Here is a 20,994-nt window from a genome sequence, read left to right as displayed (position 1 = left end):
ACTTAATTTGAGACCCAATATGACCTACTTTTAAAAAACTATTTTTTTGAAATCATTAGGGACTGGTCAAATATTCAAGGGTGTCAGGGGACCTCTAAAAATAGTTCTTATTCTAAAATTTTTGAAAGTCATTGTTTTTTTGATATATAGAAGATAATTAGGTGTCAGACAAAATCAATTTTTTAAATTGTTATTTTGTGATGCATCCTAATATACATATGGGCAGGATTGAAAAGTTTTTTTTTTCAAAAGGAATAACCTTTATAAACTAAATTGGAAATTCAAAAAAAAAAAAAATGTTTAGAAGGGGACGATAATACCTAACTTGCTATAAAGAACCTTTAACCTATAAAGACCTATTTAATTTCAGGTAAAGATATTGCATGTGGAATATTAAATTAAAATATTTATAAGTAGTATGTTAGGTATTTTTGCCCCCTTTTAAACTTTTAAATTTTTTTTTAGTTTCCAATTTAGTTTCCAAAGGTCATTCCTTTTGAAAAACAAACTTTTCCATCCTGCCCATATATATATATATATATATATACATATATATATATAAATATATATGTATTGATATTTAAGGCTTCTTTGTATTATAATAATAAAACAAAAGTCATAATCGTAAAAGAGTGCCTAATATTAAAAAGATATTTCAAATAGGGAGATATACACACACACATATATATATGCATATATATTGATATATATATATATATATATATATATATATATATATATATATATATATATATATATATATATATATATATGTTTAATAAATTAATGTCTATATCTACTATAGCATATACAGCTCAGCAAACATTTGCTAGTTTTGCTTATCTTAATAGCATACAGCCTTTTCAGAAAAAAAGAAATAAGCAAAGAATAATAAAAGAAAAGATTGATGTGGCAACAGTGCTTTGTGGCAACAGGCTATAAGACAATTGATGTATGTACTGAAGCCCCCAGCAGCAAGCTATTCCAGTTGTGTTTATTCAAACAACATTTTGTCTGTGTGTGTGTGTGTGTGTGTGTGTGTGTGTGTGTGTGTGTGTGTGTGTGTATAGTTGTATACACACACAGACAAAAACAAAAAAAACTGCCTAGATTAAAGTCAGCATTTTAAAAATTAAAGTAAAGTATGTCAAGGCAAAGACAACCTAAATCTGTAGGGATAGTTAGAAAATATATTAAAATACAATTAAAAACATAAAAAAACTTTATTTTCAGTTAATTAAATTAATGTATAAATAAATGCATATTTTTTTAAACTTTAAAACAAATTGCAACATGGCTTGGAATTGTTCTGAAACAAGTATTTTTTTTTTAAACATTACTCTGATGCTAAATAAAAAAAGATTTTGTTATTGTTTCTTTTGTTTATTGTATTTGCATTTTTGTAAAATATTTAAGAAAACAGTATATTTGAAAGTTTTTTTAAACCTATTTGTGAAAAGTCAAATTTGTTTGAATCCATATGTGATAAAATGAAATTTTTAAAAATTCTTATTTCTTTCAAGTTGAAATTGGTATTTAAGGGTTTTAAATAATAACAAAAGAAATTAATAAAAAAGATGTATTTTATATCAAACCATATCTATATGAAGTTGTTTTGAGTTCAATTTTATGTAATAAATCTGTTTATATAAAATGATTTATAAAAAGGCAATATTTTAAAAATGTAAGAATTGAATTAATCGGAAAAAAAGTAATAAAATATGTTTTTCTATCAACAATAATATTTAATAGGTTATTTTCATGCCATTTTCATGGAATTGATTTGTATTTACATTAACTTTTATTGACTAACTTTTATTTTTCAATTTATTAACCTTGTATGGTTCTATATAAGGTTATTTAAACTATTAACCTTGTATGGTTCTATATGAGATTATTAAATCTATTAACCTTGTATGGTTCTATATAAGGTTATTAAATCTATTAACCTTGTATGGTTCTATATAAGGTTATTAAAACTTTAAAGTAAGGCTTTTTAAGAGTTCTTACAATATCTTTACAACTTTGAAATAAGGTCTTGTAATGCTTCTCTAATAGACTTTGGGGTGAAAGCTTTAAATGTGGTTAATAGTTTAGTTTGCTGACTTTTTAAATATAAATATATTATTTACATGTTTTTTTGTGATAAGGTAGATAATTGTAAGAGAATCTAAATGCTTATAAATAGAAATATAAACATTGAAATATCATTATACAAAACAGTTTAACTGGTAAACATCTAACATGAATAGTTGCAATAAAAATAATAATATTAAATTAGCTATTATTCTAGCAAATTTGTTTTTGAAATTTACATCAGATAAAACTACAAATATACAAAGCTACTTAAATTAATAGTTGGCTTTATTTATATAAGATTACAAATATATGAACCTGCTTTAAGTTAATTAATGGTTTCATCTATATAAGATGGAAGGATTTTGCAATAGTTTTATTACTTAATCTAGTTATCGAATATAAAAAGTGTTTTTCTTTAGAGTGATAATAGTTAATGAGGGGTTTGTATTGAATTTATTAATAGGAGGAGTTATTTAAGTTATTTATTATTAAGTTAATCTTTTAATGTAATCTACGAACAGTCATAATCTTATGATAATTTCTACTTAAGTTAATCAAGTTGCTTGTTTACAACTATAAACAAAATATTATTAGATGAAATCACATCATTTTGGTATATTTTCAGATTTATTTAAAAAAATACTTTCTGATTGATATAAATAATTTTCAATTTATTTTTAGATTTAAATAAATAGAAAAAACAGTCTATAATTTTTTTTTAATGAGGCATTAGTAACATTGACAAAGGTGTTCAAAATGAAATTTGAAAATATTTTTCAAGTGACTATATTTTTAAGGTAAGTTCTTTTAATTTTTTAATTTTTTTTTAAACTAATGTAGTTATGAATTTAATTTAAAATTAGTTATTTTTAAAATATACTTACAAATATTCATAAAATTTATTTAACATACTTAGTAGTAATTCGAATAATTATATTACTATTAATCGTATTATTAGTGATAAGTAGTGAATTAAAATAAGTAGTTTATCTAATACATAAAAAATTTTTGGAATAGAAAAAATAAGTCAAAAACTCAGCTTTTTATTTAAATTGTTAGAAATATTTTTTTAAACTTATATGAAATGTATTTTAATATATTTTATAGTGCAGTTAAAGTATACACATAAAGAACTTTAATTTTAATTACAAGAACTTTTTATTTTTATATTAACAATAGTAGATATGTTGATGCACAGCATGTAACTCATGAAATGTTGTAATCATTCGATAAGATACAACAATTGCACAGTGGTTCTAATGGCAGACATGAATGTAATGAATGTTTTGAAATTAAGTTTTAACCTTTTCTGAATATAAAATTATATGCAGATTCTAACGAAAAAACTAAAAGTAAATATTTTGTCTACTTATGTTATGGCAATCTAAAGTTGAACAATTAGGAAGAAAAAAACTCTTTAAAACCTGATGGACTTTTTTGTGAGTGTTCTCACAAAGAAATTCTAGAAAAAGAAAATGGCCTTCAGCTTTATAAGTTATTAATGTTAAGGAATTAAGAGCGTACATAAGAATCAATTTTTCTGGCAATTAATGATAACTTTTCAAGGAGAATATCAAGTATTACTCAAAACAATGACATGAAAATCCTGAATATTTGCATACAATTTTGTTTTTATTTTTTTACATATCAATCATTGTAAGGCCTAATAAGGTATAATAAGTGATCTGGGTTGAAATTTGACTGGGGCCGGATATTGTATGCCAGCATATAAATAAGTCCATATATATCCATTCTGACTCCTCCGAATATATTCCAATAATTCTTTTTGTTATCAGCAAGGTCTTTGAGTGTTTGATCAACAAATTTCTAAAATCCCATTATTCAATTATGTGTCAAATAACTTACTGTCAGACAACAAAAATAAAAATAATAAAGTTTGGCATGCTGGTCTTCTCCATAAGCTTGCTTCTCCATAAGCTTGCTTCTCCATAAGCTTGCTTCTCCATAAGCTTGCTTTATATTGTTAGAATGCAAATGTCCTTTTTCAGCAAGAGATAAAACCATTTCAGAATACCTTTGAATGCCTTCTTGTTTTATAGAAAAAAGTAATGAAAGTTTTGCAATCAAACTTAATCACCCTTATTACACGCAAGTTCAGCACCAACTATTTGTTATATACATGCATAATTAAAAAAAGATTTGCTTCATGGAACAATAGTATTTTAAAAAAGAGAAAGAGATGCAATATTACAACCATGGGACACAGGGTCAAGCTTAGAAGCTAAAACAGGTCCAACTATATTTATGATAAGTTTTGTGGTTTAAGAACAGGGACATACAGGGACAATTAAGAAATTTGTAGGAATCAGGAGTAAGAAAATGGTGAGCACTTTTTAATGAATGACAACCTGAGATGATGCTAAGTTTGGAATTGTTTGTTTATAAGGTTTCCATGAGAGATTGTTACAAAAAATTAATCCAAGAAGACGTAAAGAGGAAGACTCAGTAGGAGTGTTACCATTTATTAATAGTATATAAAAAAATAATATCACATTCAGGGATTAGAGAAATGTCAGGGAATTCAGATGTCTGAAAAAAAAAAAAAGAACTATCAGGAAATAAGGGTTGAATATTGGAAAAATCAGTTAAATCTCAGGGCAAATAGCTGCAGTCGGCTAGACATCTATCAGTATTTTATACATTATGTGGGCAGATTGCTTTATGAACTATATTTTTTTATTTGCAATAACAAGGTGTTTTTCCAAAAAAAATCAAGTGCTTTTTTTCTGAAGTTGAATTATGTAACTATAAATTAAGTTAGGGAAACAGGTCAAGTTCAGAGAAATCAGATACTCTGACATCGTATGTGCCCTCAGCACTATGCAGGTGCAATCGCACTGTGACCTAAACTTTTAAGGGTCCCCTAAGTATTAAAAAAATACTAGTACTAGGAGCTACAAAATGTTTTAATGTTAGCAAGATTTTAAGTTATTGGGATAAATAGTGAAAGATCCAGGGTATATACAGTTTAGGGCCAACGACAAAAAGATTTTATTTCTTTTACAATAATTTTTAATTCTAGAATTATTTCCCGTTATATTAAAAGAATGTAATTATATATGTTTAATAATTTCTTGCAATGATTATGCATTGTTTTTTTAAAAATAAGTTTTTATAAAAAATTTAAAATTAGGCTATTTTACAAAGACAATGTAACCAGATTTAAGCCTCCCAGGACTACTGGTATAATAGTAGCACTATCATCACACCAAAAGATTTCGCTTTTTTATTATTTTACAACTGTCTCTACTAATTTTTTAAAGTTAGGTAACTGAAACAAAATAATAACTTTCTATTAAATTATGTAGAATACACATATGAAGGACTAGATATATTCGCGAAAGTTAAGAGAAAGAATGTCAAAGCTAATTGACGACAAATGGTTATTTTTTTTAAATCCATAATAAATTACACTTTTTTTAATACTAAATTTGACCTATTTAAAAAAAAACAATTTTTCAGGGTAACAAAATGCAGCTAAATATATATGAAGAGCTTATTGTGAAACAATGACAAGCCACACTTTTTTCAAAAATGAGTTATCATTTTTATGATCATAAATAGTATACGCAATAGCCAAAAAGATATTAAGGCATAATTCTTAAAGTTGGAGCTATAATTATAAAATCATCTTACTGTAAGCACTGATTTTATAGATTTAAATAAAATTTAAAAGTCATTTTTCTCAAATATTTGTTTTTGTGGCTTGCCATTCTTTCACAATAAGCCCTTCATATATATTTTTAATTAAAACTACTTTCTTGCTTTAAATAATATTTACAATAAATAAAAAATCGTACATAGAAACTAAAAAAAAGGTAAAAGTTGACACACCCTAATAACCCTGACAATCATATAAATATTAATATAAATGCGGAAACTTGTACTGATTTTGTCCTTGTCAATGGGGAGACCCACTCAAGGGGGGCGACCAATTGCTGTTCTTTTTTTAGAATAAATAAACAGTGGTTGGTTGCCTCTCTTAAATGGGTCTTGGAAAGGGTCTGGGGGTGCTGAGTTATAACCAGGATTTCATATGCTGCATAGATATTAAAATGCCAATATAAATAAAAAATTTACCAAATTTCTCAAAAAAGCACAATAACCAAAAATTTAAGAGTAAACACAACAGCCTGCAAATTTCAGGTCAGAACTTGAAATTCCCAGAGCATTTTTGGGACCCACCCGACAGGAACAATCGACTACTGTTCTTTTTTTAGAAAAAATTAACAGTGGTTGGTTGCCTCTCTCAAACCAGTCTTGAAAAGGGTCTGGGGAGTGCCGAGTGATGATCAGAATTTTCAGACTGCAAAGATATTAAAATGCAAATATATCAAAAAATAAACCAAGTTCCATAAAATAGCACAATAATAACCAAAAATTAAAGAGCAAACACAACAGCATGTAAAATCCAGGTCATAGCTCGACATCCCTGGACCGTTTTGGTACCCGCCTGAGGACGGCAACTGATCACTTTTCTTTTTTTCAGAAAAAATAAACAGTGGTTGGTTGCCACTCTCGAACAGGTCTCGGAAAGGGCCCAGGAAGCGCCAAGTAACTACCTAGATTTTGCAGGTTGCACACGGTACAACTAGTTCAAAAAAACAGCATTCAAAAATAACATCAAAGAACAACAATTTATACTGCTGTTACTTTTACTAGAGGTGGTTATTATCCATATATCATCTGTTAGAGGGACTAATGTAAAAACCACGTCCCTGGTAGTACTGTGCTCAACTTGTTTCTCTGCGCAGCGGCCTTGTTCGTCAAGGTTCGTGTTTCGGAGTTATAGAGTTGAGAGAGGGTTATAACCACAATTAAGTAGCCTCCTCGTCTGTAGTGGCCTTCTGGGCCTTGGGGAGGTGAATTAACAAAAAAAAAAAAAAAAATAGGCAGAGTGTTCTTTAGAAGTCGAAATTCTTTCAGCCTTCCAATGACACATTCAGTGTGTATTCTTGCACGTGTTATGGGCTTGCAATGATACACTTCAGAGGGTGTAAACTGTCGCTTACTATATAAAAATGGTGGAATTACAGCTTTTACCTGCCTTGATAGAAATAAATCTTGAACATTGAAACCTTTATCAAAAGTTTAATAAAACCGGGAGCGAATCTTCTTGCAACGTTGCAATATTATGTGGTCAAACGATCCAGAGTAACCTTTAGAAACAAAAGAGATAAAACCGCCTTTAGTACAAAAAATAAGTTTTTTTTTATGTGTTTATACTTTTATAAGAACTATATAATTGATATTGAGCTTTAGCATTGGGAGATTTTTGAATAGTTTGTTCAGTACTGTCACCAATACCTTCAACATAAACAAAATCTCCAATAAAATAAAGATGTGTAAAACTTAATGTTTCTTCTGGAGTAGGCCAATACATTAATGGTTCAGGTTCTCAGGCTAATAAAGTTATAAATGTAGTTAAAATTCTAGATGCGTGACTTACTGAAATTTTAAAGCAAAATGCTAAATCTTGAAATGGCGAGTCAATTCAAATACGCATTAAAGTAAGTAACACTTCATCTTCAAAAAAAAGCTGTTGTGCTGGACCAGGTTTCCTTCTACTTGAAGGTTTACTAGCAGGGCTAAATTGATATTGCTTTGGTTCAAATGAACGTTTATGATCCATAAAGTAAGAAACTTTTTTATGTTTAGTTTGAACACGGCTAGCAATATATAAAAAAACACTTTCAGTTGGACACCCAGTATACAATTTAATGACTTTTGGTAAAGAGCGCACTGCCTCCCATGTTAATATTTTATGACTTCTTTGTTTATGAAGTGTTGTTGATGTAAGATAAGTTGCTGGTGTGTTAGTAATTAAATTAAGTTGTTGTGCAGAAAATTGCTGATCAGATGCTGTTGATGATAGATATGGAGGAGATATTGACAGAGAAAACTGTTGGGGAATGTTGTTGTTATTGTTACTGCTATTAGTATTCGTACAGGTACTTGAAAAATGTGTATTTTTTTGTTTTTTAGAAACTTTAATATGTGTATATACTGAGTCATTGGTAGTTTTCTTTTATTTTGAGGAGATATTTCGTATCTTTTCAAATATAACCTTGGATGAGGGGATAGCTCAGTTGGCTTTCCATATTTAAAATGATTTGCACATACTTGGGTATTCTTATTTACAGCATATAGCTTTCTTTTTTTTGTTAAAGGGTTGACTATTTCTCTGTTAATAATTTTACTCCATGTTGAAAAATATTTCTTTTTACAAGTAAAAAATTTTAATTCGCTGAAACTAAATGTCTTCCAAATATGATCTTTCAAAACATACTTTTCTTTGTATTGCTGATCATTGTTACAACCGAAAACTGCACAATGATCACTCTTACCCATTACAAAAAAGTGTTGCAAATAAAATAAAAAAATAGTTGTAAACCAAATAGATAATAATGGTCAACTTTTAAAAACTAATTAGAAAACAGCAGGATATTTATGAATTTAACTTTTGTTTGCTTCCAGGCAATGCGTAGTTATAATGATGTCATTATCTGGCAAAAGGTCTGTTGCTTGACTTTTTATAGCTTTTTCTTAATGTATCTTAGGCACTTATTATTATCTTCTATTCCTTCCTCACTCCAATATTTCAATTTAATTATTTATTTTAATCAGTTCTTAGCTATGAATAAATGTTTTATGCAGCTTTGGAGTTGTATTTAATTATACTATATATTTAACTAACTTATACTGATTCTTGCAGATGCAAGATGTTCAGCTCCTAAAACATCTGTTTATATAGTTTAATGTTCTTTTTTTATCATTAGACTACATTGTTTTCAGAAAGAGTTGTGAAAATTGAACAAATGACATGTATCATGGCCATACATTGTTTTCAAAGATGGTGGTGGTGGTGGTGGTGGTGGTGGTGGTGGTGGTGGTGGTGGTGGTGGTGGTGGTGGTGGTGATGATGATGATGATGATGATGATGATGATGATGATGATGATGATGATGATGATGATGATGATGATGATGATGATGATGATGATGATGATGATGATGATGATGATGATGATGATGATGATGATGGTGATGATAACAATGATAACGATGAAAAATTGAACCTTTTAACCTGGAGATCATAATTTAATATACTAGAATTTTTTAATGTACTAGATTTTTTGTTGCTTTATGTTGATTTTTCAAGTGTATGATTATAGTGATATAGGGATTCCAAATTTTGATGCCATTTGTCAATATGGGAGTGTTGATTATATTGCAATAATTAATTGTAGTAAATGAGTTTATTTACTAACAATCAGTTAACCTGTTTAACTGTAATGGCAGGAAGAGTGTGACCAATTGATTCGAGGAAAAGTTAGAGGAGTATTTCTTTGCAAATAGTTCTGGCTTATCTTTGGAAGAGATAATTAGATCAAACCCATGTATTAGAGGTGGAATGTTAGACATACCTTTGCTAATGACACTGTTAAAGATTTTCCAAAATTCTCTAGAAACTAAATTCTCAGATAAGATACAAGAATTACTAAACTGAGAATATTGGAGCTTAGCATAAAACAGCATCTGTTTACGTTTATTTAGATATTTTTTACATTTATTGCAATAATAAAAGAATATTATTTTTCAAGAGAATTGTTCTTTTTTATTTATTTATTTATTTTAACATCTTTACTTCCAACAAGACTGCAAGCAACCACTTTTAGAATTTGAAGTGACTGAAAGAGTAAAGATGAACTTAATAAAGCGAGGTAACAATTAACAGACAATCTAAATGATTGCAAATTATATGAATCAGGAAAACAAGATAAAGGGAGCGAATTCTAAAGAACTGATGTTTGAGGAAAAAAAATAGATAAATAAGAATTTTCGGAGCATTTAGGAACAGTCATTGTAAAAGGATAAGATTTATTAAATAGCGAGTAACACGAAAATGAATGATGGCACAAGAGATGGCACAAGAGATGCTAGCTTTTTAGAGCTGTGCCTATTATAGTATTTATAGAAAATAGAAAGAAGCAACATTACGACAATGTGACAATGGTTGAAGGTTGACTGCAAGTCCAACTATGTTACAATGCGTTTTTGAACCTTGTCTAAAAAATGAAAGGGCATCATTGGAAGACCCACCCCAGATATGGCAGCAGTATTCCATACAAGGACTGATATGAGATTTATAGAGATAAAGAATAGAATCCTGTGTAAAAAAGGGGCGAGCATGATAAAGAGATGCAACTTTAGCTAATTTTCAATCAATTTGATCTATGGTTTCCAAGAGAGATTGGAGGTAAGAGCTAATCCTAAAAGATGAAGGTAGATGACTCATCGAGTACATTACCGTTCATAAATATAGAAAGATATAAATTATTGCAATAGCGATAAGTTGAAAAAATTGAGTTTATTCTGGGTTAAAGTTTACCAGCCACTGAAAGCTCCATACTGTAGCTGAAGTGAAAAGGTGAAAAGTGTGTTCTTGTGAAAAAGAAGAAAAAAAATGGTTTTAATGTTTAAATTAAAAAGAACTTAACTTAATGTCACCCCAAGCAATGAGCTATGCAATTGCTCCAATCCTGCTAAATATCCAAAAGTTGTAACTATAGGCTCCTTATGTAATCTTGACAATGCACACCAAATGGGCTGACACTAGAGGTACTAGTAAAATAACTAGAGTCAAGAAGATCTTGAATGAGTTGAATGATTGTGTCTAATATCTAATAAAATTATAGCAAACATTTTTGTTTTTCAAGTTTAAAAATGTGTTTTGAATGATACTTAACACTTTTTAGGTTAATTTTTAAATATAATCTAAACAAATATTTTAACAATGCTAAACTTTTTTCTACATGTAAAAAATCTTTTTTGAAAATGAATCAATTTAATGAAACATCTATGCTATATGAGTGAACTATCTATTATAAATTAGTGTGAACCAATTATTATATATATTCTACCACCCTCGGAATTAGGGTTGGCATTCGACAATGCCGACCTGAAAGTGTTTGAGGACGGCAATTTTTTGCCGACCTCGTTTCTATGTTTTATGGTAACCTTTTTGTGTCAAATTTTTTTGCTGACCTAATTCCGACCTCTAACAGTGTGAGATCGGCAATTTATTGCCGACCTTATTTTTTCTTAATTCCGAGGGTTGATTCTATATTCATTGTTATTTGAAATATTTATCTAAATTCAAGATTCGTGTTTTGATTCTAAAGAGTTCTAAAGAAGGGTATGACAAAAATTGAAAGGAAAAAAATAGTAGTCTTCTTCACTAATGTTGAGAAGGTGAATGTAATAAAAATATAAGATCCTATATTTGTCTTGGTTAAACTTTAGGCATTAAACTATTCAAACATGATTTGCAAAACAGGTTAACATCAGAGAGGCAATAGTTGGGAAATAGTGTTAAATGAGAAATATATATATTTAAATGAGAAAACGTAGTTATAGAAACTAGTCTGAACCACAGAAATATTTCCGACATGTAGAACAATAGTTAACTTAAAAAAGAGTGAATTACTCCAAAAACTTTTTATTTCCGCCACTTTATTTTTGTTTTATATTACTGGAAAATATATTATTGTAATTATTAGTTTGTACAAATATAGATATGTGGTAAAGTTCAAGTTTTTTACAGGGGAGAAATTATGTTGGCTATGAATATAACCATTCTGTGTGTTATGTTTAAGTAACTGATTGCCAAGTACAAGTAACTGAGTGTCATTGATTGAGTGTCAAGTATAAGTATTTGTTTTAAGCAAACTTACAACCATAGTAAAAAAAAGAATTTATAAATTTAATAAATAAATAATTCAATATTTCAGTTGTTTCAATAATTTTTAATTACAAAGCACACTTTGCCTTTAAGTGTTATTCTGTGCATGTTTATTTCATAGTATAAATGTATAGTATGCCTGAAATATATGATATATAAAGTATATTATATAAAAGTATTATATAAGTATATATTAAAGTATATTATATTAAGTATATTGTATAAGTATATAAAGTATACGTTAAGTATGCTAAAACTGTTTTAAGAATGTTCAGGCCTTGTTACAAGATTTCGGTGACGAAAAGGCTTAACGCATTTTAAAGTAACTCAACTTAACTTATATATTTGTATTGTTAAAAGTTAAATTGCGTCACTAGAGTCTTTTTAAATATCGCATTGTTATTTTCAAATCACGTTAAAAATCATTAAAACAGTTTTTTTTCTTTCAATAATTTAACTTTAACAGTTTCACTAAAACAAGTTACAAATAAAATCTAAACTCATATTTGAAATAGATTGTTTTTTTTATTAGATTATTATTTTTTTAAACGTTTTAAAAATCTTTTATTTGCTTTATAACAGTTTAGTTTTGGTTATTATATGCAAGGGGTTAATTTCTTAACTGTTAGTTAATTTTATATAAACTATTTAATTAATTATTTTTAATAAAGTTTTCAAACAGTTTATAGATAGGTTTTATTAGTTACCCATATTATATTCGTTTCATAATTTATGTTCATAAATGAAACTTATGTCATTAAAACTTGACGTTAAATTGAATTACGTTTATTAAATTTTACGTTATTAAATTGAACTGGCAATAAACAAAATATCTTATTAATAACATATTTTCATCAAAATAAATCTTGCATTTTTTAAAATTATTATAACAAGAAAGAATTTATATATTTAGTTCATTAAGATTGTCTGCTAGTTTATCATCTTCACTGTCGACATCCTTGGTATTGCCGCAGGTTTGTATAACTTGAATTTGTGCTATTTTAACTTTGTCAGAATCACCAATATCAGATTTTCTTCATTTTTTTCATATACTTTAATAAGGATATTTCAATAATATTATTGTTTTCTTCTTTGGAACAAAGGTTTTTGTTGCAGAGAATTATAACACAATCAGTAAGTGTGTCGTGGCTCATTGAAAGATGTTTATCCGCTAAAATATTTGTGATAATGCTAAAAGTTCTCTCGACTTCTGAGTTCAATCCGGATATATACATAATTAGAGAAACTACTAGACATATATTCAGGAACTCTTTAAACTCGTGAAATTTACTTGAAAGTAAATCATAAAGTTTAGGAAAAATCACTTTTTTAATTTCATGCGTTTTCTGAATTGTTATATCTTGATCAAATTTGCACATCTCCATTGTTACATTAATGTAAGTACGATTTATGGGGTGTTTTCGTTTGTCACTGGCTCTTTGGAAGGAACCTGCAATTTCGTTTTCATTAGTGACCAAATAGCGCATTATAAAGCTGTCATAAAATTCATCTTTTTTCCAATTGATTTTATTTTATAATCTATTTCCATTAAAGTTCGTTTGATAGTTGTCGGAATTTCATGTGGTAACAACTTATTTTTTCTGAAAATTTTTGAAGCTGGAATAATAACTTCCAAACAATCTAAATATAAACCAACTAGCACAAAAAAGTATTGAAATTTAAATAATTTTAGCAAACTTTTTACTTTTCCAACCGTTTTCACATGTTTTGTTTCACTCACGTAATTTTCATAAGCTGAAAGAAAGGTTTGCCATGTCTCAAGAAGACTAGAAAGTGCTCTTCTTCTGTTTCCAACAAATCTTGCACCAGTTATTTTTGGTAAAATATAATAAATTGTTCCTAAGGCTTTTGCAGCTGCCTCAACTTCACTTTTTAATTTACCGGAATTTCTCAGTAGGTAATAATTTGATAAATAAAATTCCTTTATCTTTAAAATACTGTTATATCTTTAAAAGTGTCTTTAACTGCTAGTTCAAATCTGTGGTTAATACAATGTATTTTCAATAACCATTTGCAAGATTTTTGTAGCTGTGTTAGGGCACCATTGTTTTTACCATAATTAACGCTTGCACCGTCAGCTGTGGCAGAAACAAATTTTTTATTACAATCTTCGGTACATATTTTAAAAATTGAATTATCTGCCTGAAAGACACTGTTAATACCAGTAGTTATTGAGTTTGAGTCACTTACACAGAGTTGGGAAATTTCCAGTAACTTGGGAAATTTTAAATGGTTATTGGAAATTTCCAATAACCATGTAAATCAGCATTCTGTTGTGCTCCGTGCGGACTGAAGCAAATTCTTTTTCTTTTCCAGATTTTCGTGCTTGACTTCCGTCGCTAAGTATCGAAAAGAAGTTGCAAATTTTATTAAACAAAAAAAATTTGTTTAATAATCAATTAGTCTGCAATTGCAGTTAAATGCTTTTATTTACAACCAAAAATCTTCTAAATAAAACGTCACATAAATGACATCAAAATATAATTTAAATATTCCAAAAGATATAAGTTTTCGCGTAATGTAAAACTGCTGAACCCATAGGCAAATCGCTTTTTCCCACATAAAATACAAGCAGCGTAATGTTTCTTAACAAGGCCTGAACATTAAAAGTGTCTCAAAGTATAAGAATTTAGATAAATCATTAAGTTGTAACAGACTTGGCCAGGAAGGTGTGCAATTTCATGTCTTTATATGACAACGCAAATAGTATTTTGTTTTGATGATTTAACCACGGTTTAATAATAATTACGGATAATTATGTTGAAAATAAATAACTTCGACACGTTTATCTTTGCTAACTTTTTTATATTAGCGAAGCTTTTTTAAATAAAATAACTGATAATTTTTATATATTATTATTAAAGTCTTATCAAAAGTTGTATTTATATTATTTAATTTTAAAAAGTTTTATTTATATTATTTAATTATATAAAAAATTTTTATAAGTGAAATAAAAAAAGTAGAAATTATTTAAAAAATTAAAATTAATTCACTCGAAAAGTAGAAAGTTTTTGTAGAGAAGAAAAAAATGACATGTTTTTTTAAATGCCGTTTGAATTAAATAACTTTGATCCTTATTTATATTATTTCTACTTATTATTTATTTATTTATTTAATTGCTGCAGTGAGCAAATGCACACTGAGTGGTAATCCGCTTTAGCAGCAAGTTTAAAAACTATAATTTGAAATTTTAATTCACATAATAAAGTTCATTAAGACTTTTTTTAAATTTAACACTGACTTATTAAGTTCGACATCAAACAGCAAATTGTTTCAAATTGGAATAACACAATTGAAAAAAAAATTTCTTCTACTCAAGTGTCAATAGATCTCAGAAGTATATATATATGATTGTGGATATAAGCACAAACAGCTGATCCAGTTGGTCGACAAAAATTTCTTAAGGAAGATACTGTATTTAACTAATAAAAATTATTACGACATTTAAAAAAAGTTAATTAAATTGCTTCTTTCTCTTCTCATAGATAAGGTTGTTAAATTAATTCTATTTAATCTTTCCTCATAAAGAAGCTCTGAATATCCTGTAATTAGTCTTGTTTCTCTATGTTGTACTCCTTCAATAAGATTAATGTCTTTTTTTAAAAATGGATTCCAAATAGACGACATATTCTAGATGAGGGCATACTAGCGAAACATATAACAATTTAAGTATATTAGCATTTAAAAATGAAAATGTGTGTCGGATAAGACCTAAAATTCTATTTGCTTTAGAAACACATGCAGATATATGATGACCATATTTCAAATCGCTTTTAAACATGATACCAAGATCATTTACACAATCAACAGTACTCAATTGATAATCAGAAATGTAATATTGATATTTTTATTTAATTTATTACTTTTATTGACATGCATTATTTTACATTTTTCTATATTTAGTTGCATCCAGTTATTGCACCAATTAAAAATTTATGTCATCCTGTAGATCATTATTACTGTTAACATGGATTATGTTGAAAACTTTGCAATCATCAGCATAGAGCTTGCATTTATTTTTTAGTTTATTGATATAAATTAAAAACAAAATTGGTCCCAGAACAGAGCCTTGCGGTACACCACTTAAAACATTAAGCCACGTAGAAGCAATGTCTTCAAGAACAACTCTTTGCCTTCTATTTGATAAAAAAGACTCAATCCATTTAAGAATGAATCCCTTTATATCGTACATTTCAGTTTTTAATACAAGTTTTATATGATGAACTCTGTCGAATGCTTTAGAAAAGTCAGTAAAGAGGATATCAATAGGATAATCTTGATCCACTGCAAGAGTTGCAATCAGGGATGCGGAGTCCCCAAAAGGACTCCGGATTTAAAAGTCACAAAAAGATTACTTTATTCTAGTTTTTTGTATCCAGGAGGTCTGGAAATATAAATAAATTTATGTACTACTAATAGAAAAAAAATTAAGACTTTTAGGTTATTAGAACAATCGTTTTATAGTCTGGAGTCCTTAGGTATAATGGTGGCAAGGACTCCGGGCTTAAAAAAAATAAGTTTCAAGTCATTAAATCTCATGAATTTTTTTTATTATAGCAGATAATAAGTCAACAAACATGTTTAGAGCTTCTGGACACTACAGACTTGGAAAAAGTAGAGATATAAAACCGGAGTCCTTTTGGGACTCGGCATCCCTGGTTTCAATATCTTGGCTTTCAAGTAAATTTGTAAAGCAAGATTTACTTGGTAAAAAACCTTACTGATTCTTATTTATCAAATTATTGTCTAAAAGATACAGAATAATGGTTTTTTTTAATGTTCTTTCTAAAATTTTGCAAATAACTGATGAAAGAGAAACAGGTCTATAGTTGGAAGGATCAAGCTTATCGTGATTTTTAAAAATCGGAACTATGTTTGAGTGTCTCCATGCTTTTGGTACCACTCCTGATTTAAGTGATAGCTTAAAAATATGTTTAATAGGAATACTCAGGCATAATGAACAGGTACTCAGTACATACGGATGTACTCCATTGTTCCCACAGGATTTGTATTTATCTAATGATTTTAATTGTACAAGAATTTCTTTTAAACTGATTATTTTGTTTATATCATTTTCACAGTGAACATGAGTAACAGGATCAAAGCTCGGTAAGGCTTTGGAAACCTTTAAGTGCAAATTCCTTCTTTATATTTTTGCTTGCTGTACATGTATGCATAGAATCTTTTAGGATCTGATATAGACCTTTAAGCTAAGTAATGTTCAAATTGTTTCAAATCTAATTCAATAGAATGTTGAGTCTTAGTTTTAATAAGTTTATATTTTGCTAATAATTTGAGATTATTTCTGCCTGCTAAACTTAGACCATATTTGTTTGTTTTTTTCAGTAATTAATTTCTTTATATCAGATGTAATCCAAGCTTGTCGTGGTTGTCCGTATTTTTTAGAACGTGGGATAAACTTGTTACAGGCCACCATATATAATTCTAAAAATTTGTCATAACATTGATTGATATTTATATCTCCAAATACCGTTTTCCAATTAATTAAATTAAAATATTTTATCATTTTAACATTATCACTTTTTTATATAATTTGAAATAAATTTTTTATTGATATTATTAGCGCTTATCAAGTAGTTCTAAGTCAATATCATATGTGCATGAACAATCTTACCTAAAGGAGGATTTGATGTAAGTTCAGAAACACGATTTGAATTTTCTGTAAATATAAAATCAAGAATGGTATTTGTTATTTGAAATGTTGGAAAAAATACATTTTGTGACAAAAAGCAGTCGTTTATAGTTTCTGTAAAATGAAATTCTTAACTATTTAGATCTGAACATGTACCAGTAAAGATATCATCAACCCATTTTATATTCGGATAATTAAAGTCCCCAGTCAACAAAAAACCTGTAAAAGCACTATTGTCGTAAACACAATTAGCCGCTAGAATAGACTTACAAAGATTTGAATTGTTTGCTGATTTAGGAGGTCTGTAGACACAACCAACTAATATTTTTTCAAACTCATATTTGAGTCCACACCATATTTGTTCAATATCTGGATAACATAGTTCAATAGAGTTAATTTCAAAAGTTATAAAATCTTTTCTTGTATAGATACAAACTCCAACACCTCGTTTGTTAGTTCTGTCCTTTCTAAAAATATTAAAACCATCCAGGTTTGACACTGATTCTGCATTAAACCACGTTTCCGTCACCATTATAACACCTATTTTATTTAACTGTGCTAATACTATAAGTTCATTAAGTTTTTTATTTAATGAAGTTGCGTTTGTGTATAACATTTTTTGGTTTTTCTTATTGTTGTTTGTTAATCTTGAAAATCTGTTGCCTCTGAATTCCATGAACAAAGGTATCCGTATTTTGCAGAGTTATTTTTTCCTTTTTCAGGGCTTGTGATGAAGAAAAGCGTGCTATATCGCGCTCGTAAAATTAGAATATGCTTTCATCGAGCGTGATTATGTGCGCTCGAGATAACCTCGGCAAGCGCAATCATGAAAATTGCTGAAGGCGATGCTTACAAAAAGCTTTTTATTTTTTATATCTTTTTTTATTTGTTACATAATTCTTTCATCAAAAAATGTTTGAATAGTATGACACTCATGAAACTACTACAAAGAAGTAAATTTTTAAATTTTTAAACTTCTTGTATATTGTCAGATTGCAATTTTATTTTTAACTATTTATGTTATAAAAAAATATCAAACAAAAACGCAACTTTTATTGATTTAGTATTGAAGTATAATTTAGTGACTTAGTTTTGCTTCGTTGTTTTGATATATGTATTTTAAAATGTTGCACTGTAAACTTAATTAACGCTTAATGGTTTTTATATTTCTTGATATTTTTTATTCAAATTAATTATTTAATTTTTTTCTAAAATTTCTTTTTAAATTACGTTTTTTTTATCTTAAAAAAATAATACAAGGATAATTTGAAATAATAATAAATAAGAATAATAACTTTCCATTTAATAAATGTTGACATTATTACTTTGTTCTTTTTCGAATGCCCTTGGTTGCGAGCATTTTAAACAACAGAATCGTTTCAAATTTGAGTTAAAATAAATAATAGTTAATAAAAAACCTATACTATGAACAAAAACTTAAAAAAATTTTAAAAAGTTAAAAATTACTCTATTATTAATATTTATTTTTATTATAAACGATGTGTGGAATATTACAAACAATAAATCAAATAAATCTTACTTGATATTTTCACAAGATCAAAAATACTCTGTAGTTTCAATTTTCTTATAATGGTTTTCTAATTTTCTATTCTTATTTTATTTGCGCATTTTTGTATTCACATTGTGTTTCCACGTGCACATTCCATTATTGAAATTAATGACTATTAACGACTTCAAACTGCTTATTAATTATGTTAGTGCAAAAGACAACGACGTAGTGCTTTTTATATTTTATATTAGTGCTTTGATAATAGAATATCTTTAATAAAAAATCTTTTTTAAATATTTTATGAAAATAAAAAAATAATCCCAAACTATTGAACGAGCGTTATTTTATACGCTCATTATAAGCTGAACGAGCGTTGTTTATCGCGCCTAGAACTTTTGAAAAAACCGTTTACGGGCGCGTTATAACAAGCCCTGTTTTTTTTCCTGTCTTAAAGCATAATCAAAGGTTCTTTCGGCTAATGTTTTATCTGGTTTAATGAATATATCCTTCGAATGTTCATGTGAGCATAATTCTTTTGCTCGCAAGTATAGTATATCTGTGTTTTATCCTTAAAGTGTACTAAAATTGGAGTAGGTTTTTGACTAACAATTTTTTTTTAAATCTTCTTACAAAGACCGGTGAACATGGTTTTCCGATCATGTTAAATATCTCTTCAACAACATTAAAATCATTAGCTTGTTTTTCCGAATCAGTTGTTACATCAGATTCTGCTACACCAAATATTATTATATTAGCTTCCTTATTTTTTCGTTCATTTTGTTCTATAATAGAGGCATTTAGGTTGATTAGTTGTGTTTCCCTTTTTTCCCATGAACAACAACACCTGCCCACAAGAGGGCAGATGTTGTTTTTGCCTCCATGCCTCAATTCTTTTTAATAACTTTTATAATATTTCTCGTTGTGCACGCACTATTATGGTTAGAGCAATAGTTTTTAAAGTTTCATTTTCTTTTAATTTATCCATTGTTGTTAAAATTAGTTGATAATATTAACAATGCAAACAGTTTTAACGATGCAGTCTGACGTAAATAACAAGTTTTAGTTTCAATAATGTAAATTTTTTAACTTTATTTTTAAGTTTCCCACTCAAAAAATTGTATTTTGTTATTTTTTCCACCACCAAAAACAATTTAAATAAAAAAATGTTTATTAAGTTAAATCTATAATGTAAACGAAAAAACTTCAAACAAAAGCGATAAAACTAAATACTCACGACTTCTAATATTTCTTATATATATTGAGCATCAAAATCAAAAACACATCTTATCACTTCAAATAGCGGAAGTTGAAAAAGATTTATTATACTTATATTGTTTTTATATTATTGATTTAAATAAAGTAACAAATCACTGCTAATGATTTTTTATTAAAAAATATTTATGAATAATATATATATTTTTTATATTTATATAAATATTTATTTTATATTATAAATGTCTTTTAATAAATAAAAAATTTTGTTTACGTTACTGCGAAGAATTGTTAAGAATCTTTTCCTTAACTTTTAAATGAGCGCATTTATTTAACAATTGTTAGATGTAAGTTGTTACTTTATTTAAAAAGGATTTTGCATAATATTATATTATAAAAACAGTCAAGATAAACAATTCAAAGTTATTTATTTTAAACAATCTTATTGTTATAGTTTATTATTTATTTTAGTTAAGTTTTAAATTTTTTTTTTTTTATTTTAGTTTGAGTTTATTTATTTTTATTTTATCTTTCGTTATTTTTTATTACGAAGATTTATTTGCTTGGTTAAGTTAAGTTTTTCTTAAAGTTTTTTCATAGTTAAAATAACATTTTCAGTGGGTTTTTAAAATGTATACAAATTTTCAAAACATAAACAGCCATGGTCAAGTTTTAAAATCAAATAGTATTTGCGTGGTCATTTGGCGTGAAATCGCACGTCTTCCTGGCCAAGCCTGTTGTAAACACTACATTAG

General features: G+C 27.6%; 1 protein-coding gene across 3 annotated transcripts in view; it reads left to right on the top strand.

Annotated features, from left to right (window-relative positions):
• The first annotated feature begins 2,744 nt into the window (after window positions 1-2,744).
• Window positions 2,745-20,994, top strand: part of LOC100198735 (uncharacterized) — a 66,865-nt gene continuing 48,615 nt past the window's right edge. Inside the window, exons 1-2 of one of the 3 annotated variants that reach the window (XM_065811472.1) lie at window positions 2,759-2,876; window positions 15,597-15,696. The gene's annotated coding sequence lies outside the window, so the exon portion shown is untranslated. Of the gene's footprint in view, window positions 2,877-12,756; window positions 12,818-15,596; window positions 15,697-20,994 lie in introns of all 3 variants that reach the window. The other 2 variants (XM_065811473.1, XM_065811474.1) reach the window with 2 other exon arrangements.

Source organism: Hydra vulgaris, chromosome 12 (genome assembly GCF_038396675.1).
Source record: "Hydra vulgaris chromosome 12, alternate assembly HydraT2T_AEP".
Classification (NCBI taxonomy): Eukaryota; Metazoa; Cnidaria; class Hydrozoa; order Anthoathecata; family Hydridae; genus Hydra; species Hydra vulgaris.
Note: the sequence above shows the minus strand (reverse complement) of the source record. Positions and strands in the feature narration are given on the sequence as shown.